Below are 6,000 nucleotides of genomic sequence, written 5' to 3' on the forward strand. Positions count from 1 at the left end.
GCATTGCCCTTCTTTCATTCTCTTTCAGGTCTCACTTGCCAGCCACCTTTCAGCCCCATTTTGGGGGGGGGGGGGAAGCAGGGTACAAGGGGATGTCATGATGATGATGATGATGATGATGGAGCCAGTGTGCAGCCCATGGGGGGCAGCGATGGTGTTGTTTTAGGCTTTGCAGGGACCCCCGGTGTCCCCCCAGTTTCCCAGAGGAAGCCCTCCTTTAGGACCAGGCGGGAGAAAGGCCTTCCCTCTCTGCCTTGGGCCTGGCTGTGCCCAGGGTCCAGCTCCGGTGGCTGTGCCGTTGGCATAGAAGGGGGCTTAGGGGAGGGTGGTGGGGGGATGTGGGTCTCTTTAGAGCGGGAGTCCCCTTCTCTTTACTATTTGGACAGGGCCCTCCTCCTCCTCCTCCTCACTTGTCTTGTGAGCATCCCATCCCATTGCGTCATAGGATTTGGGACACAGATCCTGGGGTGAGAGAAGGTTGGGACTGTTGTGGTGACCTGGATTACGAGCCGGAAGCCTGTGGCCCTGAGTGTCATTGGGTTGCAGTTTGCCTTGGGCTGGTGGGGATTGTGGCCCAGGGCTGCCTCAGAGACCACCACTTGCAGCAGAGGCATAGTTTGGCTCTTTGGTAAGGGATAACCACGCTCAGGTAGACATGTTTCTATGGGCCTTGCTCTCTTTGGCAAGGGAGGAGGGGGAGAGGGTCAGGTTTGTACAGAATGGAAATGGGCCCCTGCAGAAAGAGGACCCTCTTGAGTCATATTGAGACTAGGCCAGGACTCCAGGATGTGAGCATGGCAGGGATCTGTGTGTGAGGAAAGACGGAAGGTGTAGAGTACCCCTGAGAAGGAGACGGAGACCCACAGCCCCAAATCCTCTGTTCCTTTGAAGGGTTTGGGGATGAAAGTGAGCCTCAAGCAAAGAAGTCTGTCTGCACAGAAAACCAACCAAGAGGTAACTGCTGTCACTTGGAGTCTCAGAATACTCCATGAACTGGATAGAGTCCCATCTTCTGTTGTGTGGATTGTGTCTGGAAGCCCCGCTCTTGCTTTAGCCGTGATGGACTAAGGAATAGGATCTCTCTTGTCATAGAGACATGCTCTAACTGCTATGAGAACTTACTTCTCTCTACAGCTCTGTATGGCTTCCCTGTTCCTGTCTCTGACCCTCTTGCAGTCTCAGATTTCTTGGGCTCCCTTGCCTGAACTTCAGTTGAGGACAAGAGCGCACCACCTTTGCCTGTATTTAAGTCCATGGAAGCCCTTGGATTCCTGCGTGGGACATGTCTAGCTCTACCAGCCGTCCAGTATTTCTGGCTAAGTTGCATTAAGTGGAGACTTTGCATTGCTCATCTTGACCAAGTTCCTTAGTTCTGAGTGGTTTGTCAAGGCTTACAATGTCATGGGCTGGACTGGTTCTGCTCAGCTGCCTTGCTGGATTTTCTGAACGCACTTTTCCCTTTGTGGTTGGAATGAAACACCTTTGATAGACAGAGCGTGAAGATGCTAGACTTTCCAAAGAATGTGTTTGTGAAGTGAGTCCTGAAAGCATATCTCGGTTTTCCCAGCATTAGTGAATGGAGTCTTAGCTGGTGTTGTACGGTCCTGGAAAGCTCCTTTGTGGATGCAAAAGCCTTTTCCCTAGTTCAGTTGTGCCTAGGAAGGACAAAAAACTGAATCCCTTCATCATAACAACTGAGGAGGCAAGGAAAGCCCTCTGTCTGCAGCATTTTCTCATTTGACAAAGAGTCTAGAAGAGGTCTTTAAGAAAAAAGGACCTGCAAAAATATTAGAGCAGCCTACTCTGAAGAGAGTGATTTAGCCCTGTGTCTGGTATTTCGAGGTGAGATGGTTCTATGCCATAATCCTGAATTTCACTTGCAGGTCATGGAGAATCTGTGTCCATTTCCGCTTGTTTTAATCCATTGCTAGATGTGTTTGCTCACAATCTGGAGAAGGAAAGCCATATTTCTACAGTTTCTACAGTATTGGATCTGGTCAACTGCAATGTTGGAATGTGTCTGAAGGCTAATGTAAAAGAAAGAACAAGCCGAATTTGAGAAGGATCTTGGCAGTTGAACTCTGCTCAGAACAGTTTGCCACGGATGCTGTGTCTTTACTTTTGGATAGGTATCCCTCTCCCTAACTAAGTTTCAAGTTAGCTACTAACAGAATAACACAGTAAAAACAGCATCACAAAAACACAGAAAAGAAAGGCAAGGAGGAGGACCCGATAGCAAGAGAAGACAGGCTTGTGTCTCTTGAAAAACCAGAGATAGCAGGACTGATAGCTTGCTTGGTGTCTGGCGGATGGGAATGAAGCTGCTGTGCCTATTTTTAGGGAGGGAGGTTGATCGTTGGATGCCATCCCTAGAAAGGCCCTCTCTCTCATCTCAGGCCAGAAGCATCTGTGGAGCAGCACATACTTTGAGTAAAGATCTTGGTTGCCTGACCGGAGGAGAAATGAGCTGGTCTTCCTGGGAGCTGTGCTGTGCATTGTTGGCAAGTTGGCTCATGGCTTTGTGACCGAAATTGGGCTCCGTAAGGGCACTCTGCTACTGGCTTTTAAAGTCTTTTTTCTGGTGGGCCTGTGGGGCTCTCTGCATTTTGATTTCCTTTAACCCATCTCTGTCTTCCTGTTACTTACCTTGTTGGCCCACCGATCTAGGCCATCCATTCTGCCCCTCAGCTCTGCCCATCCGCAGATCATGGAGCAGCCATTGATTTGTATTGAACTTGTGTAAGAGGAGAAATGTCTGCCCATAATGCTCTCTCTTCTTCCTCCTTCCAGGGGGAAGGGCTCCTTTCCTTGCTCTTTTGGTTTCTATTTAAAACCTCCCCATTCAGAGTCTGCTCAGTGTCTACAAAGAGATGATGGCCTTCAGTGAGATGACTAGACTTGTGAGCGAATGTCCACAGAGGCTGAATTCAGACCTGGCTTCAGATCAGGGTTTGCAGAGAGCTGCCTGACTGTTTTCCGTCTGCATAGCACAGCATCCTGCAGAGTGAAGAGGACACTGGCTGTCACTATATTCCCTCAGTCCAGCCATCTTGCCGAACTGTAGTTAAGCACGCTGGGGCCACGTGGTGATGCTTGAATGGCGTGCACTTGCTTCTTCCTCAGCGCAGCGGCTGCGGGATCTTCTCCTTCCTGACACCTCAGGCTTGGTTCTCATTTTTTGCCTCATGGCAGTTGTGTTTTGGGACTGAACAGACCTGTGAAGCTCTCAAAGTATGTAGTTTCTGGAAAGACCCTTTTCTCTCCTGCCTTGTTTGGATTAAGCACCTGAAGAAATTGTTGTGGAGTGGAAGTCCCTTCTTCATTACCTTGGCGCCTGTGTGTGGGAAGAAATATTAAATCCGTCTTGTGAAAGCAGTGGAGTGAAACCTCCGGCGTTTCTCTTGGTCTCATGCTCTTTTGCAGATGGACTGGGTTTTGTTACAAGAGACCTTGGATGCCTGTAACTGGAGCAATGAAGCCACATGTAGATTATTGTCCTGCCATAGTGTCTGGTGGTCTTGTTGGGGGGAAATCTCACTCTGGCTATGTACACACACACACCCCCCTTTTGTTTGGAGGTAGATTGTCTCCCTTCAAAACTAAAATGCCCTGGGTTTTAATTCTTTAATTCAAAGTTGCAGGACATGGGATGCTCTTGGCGTTTTTGGTTGCAGCCCCACACAAGATGGCCGGTGGTAGAGGAGAATGGGAGTTGTAGTTCGATATTTCTAGAGGGCCACAGTTGCCCAGCCATGCTTTCTGGGACTGCTTTAGCTAGATGGGTCTGCAAGCATCCTGTCCTAAGAACAATGAAGTTGCTCAGGGATATGCTGGTTTTTCAGGAATGGCCCTGCCTCGCTTAATCCCTTGCGCTGTGGATGAAGGGTGTGCCGTCCGTGGCTGATGCCTGAGCTGCCCATAGCTGAGGCACAGAAGTGAATCTGTGTGTGTCTACTTGAAGCAGCGTGAGGCAGGAGACCGTTTTGGCCTCACCTGATGAAATGGATTGCTATTTGCCCATTGCCCAGTGTTGTCCCAAGGGTCTTTTCCTGGGAGATGGGCCAACCACCCACATTTTCTCATAGTCCTTTCCAAGGCTTTGACTGCTGCTTGAGGATTCCTGGTTTTCCTCAGAATGGCTGGTTATGAGTTGAGTTTCCTTTTGTTTCTTTGCTAGATGTTAAAAGTCAGCAGTGGAGCAGATGTACAAAGGCCCAGAAGAAGTCACAAGAAACCAGAGGGCTGGAGGCACTTCCTAGCACCTGCTTCTTTCATTGCTTTTGGGTGTGAGATGCGTCCGCTCAGCCGGCTAGCCTTCCGGAGTGTCATAGTCAGCCTGCTTGCCTTTGACCTTCCTTGATGGCTGTGTTGTCATATGTTCTCATGCTGGCTACAGTGTGGTGGCTGATACATCTTGGCTCAGGATACTCTTGTCACGCAGCGGCCGTGGGCACAGAGAGTGGCACGTTGTCATGGTGAGACAAACTCCTTCCTAGGCCCCTCACTGTTGGAAGATTTTTCTGCTTGGACATGCTGTCCTCCTTTCTTCCGAGGCTTCTGCGCTTCTTGGTGGTGGACCATTGAGCCAGAACTCGGCTCAAGCTCAAACCGTGTTCCAATAGTTCCCTCTAAGAATAACCATTACATCTTCCTTTCCTTAGCTGGGATGACCTCAAGGTAAGAGGAAGGACTGCAAGTGCCAAGAGCTTTCTGCTTTTACAGTTGTTCTGTTTTCAAATGGAGATTTATTTTTTTGCTGCAGTTCAGGTGGTTTTATACTTTTGGAATTACCCAGGTTTTGCATTGCTCCAAGGGAAACCAATTGCCTGGACCTTAGTCTCAGGACAATCAGACTGTTCTGTCTTTTCAACACAGCCTGCGCTTTCTTCCTGGGATGTGTGTTGGTCAAAAAGTGATGGGGTTGCTGTGCATTGGAAAGGACTTGAAGGCACACAGCAAGGACAATAAAAACACACTTAAATTGCTCAGAGTCTTTCTCAGTAGTGATTTGTCAGAATTGTAACATGCCTTTGGAGTTCCTTGAGGGTTTCTCTCTTCTTCTAAGCAGTTATAATGTTAGAATCATAGAGTTGGAAGAGACCGCAAGGGCCCTGATCCGGTCCAACCCCCTTCTTCTGCCATGCAGGAAATCCAAATCAAAGCATTCCCATTGACAGATGGCCATCTAGCCTCTGCTTAAAGACAGCCTCCAAGGAAGGAGACTCCACTACACTCCAAGGAAGGAGTCTGTTCCTCTGTCCAACAGCCCTTACTCTCAGGAAGTTCCTCCTAATGTTCAGGTGGAATCTCTTTTCCTGGAGCTTGCATCCATTGTTCTGTGTTTTAGTCTGGAGCAGCAGAAAACAAGCTTGCTCCCTCCTCAATATGACATCCCTTCAGATATTGAAACAGGGCTCTCATATCACCTCTTAACCTTCTCTTCTCCAGGCTAAACATCCCCAGCTCCCTAAGTCCTTCCTCATAGGGCTTCATGGTTTCCAGACCTTTCACCATTTTAGTCTCCCTCCTTTGGACACATGGCTCCAGTTTCTCAATGTCCTTTTTTAATTGTGGCGCCCAGAACTGGACACAATATTATCCCAGGTGGGGCCTGACCAGAGCAGAATACAGTGGCACTATTACTACTTCTCTTGATCTAGACACTATACTTCTATTGATGTAGCCTAGAATCGTATTGGCCGTTTTAGCAGCCGCATCACACTGTTGACTCATGTTCAACTTGGGGTCTACTTGGACTCCTAGATCCCTTTCACACGTAGTTTCATTCAGCAATGTGTCCCCCATCATCCTATATCTGTGCATTTTATTTTTCCGCCCTAAGTGCAATACCTTACATTTCTCCGTGTTGAATTTCATTTTGTTATCTTTGGCCCAGCTTTCTAGTCTATTCAGGTCATTTTGAATCTTGATCCTGTCCTCTGGAGTATTAGCTATTCCCCCTAATTTGGTATCATCTGCAAATTTGATAAGTATGCTCCC

Source organism: Sceloporus undulatus, chromosome 7, assembly GCF_019175285.1.
Source record: "Sceloporus undulatus isolate JIND9_A2432 ecotype Alabama chromosome 7, SceUnd_v1.1, whole genome shotgun sequence".
Taxonomy (NCBI): Eukaryota; Metazoa; Chordata; class Lepidosauria; order Squamata; family Phrynosomatidae; genus Sceloporus; species Sceloporus undulatus.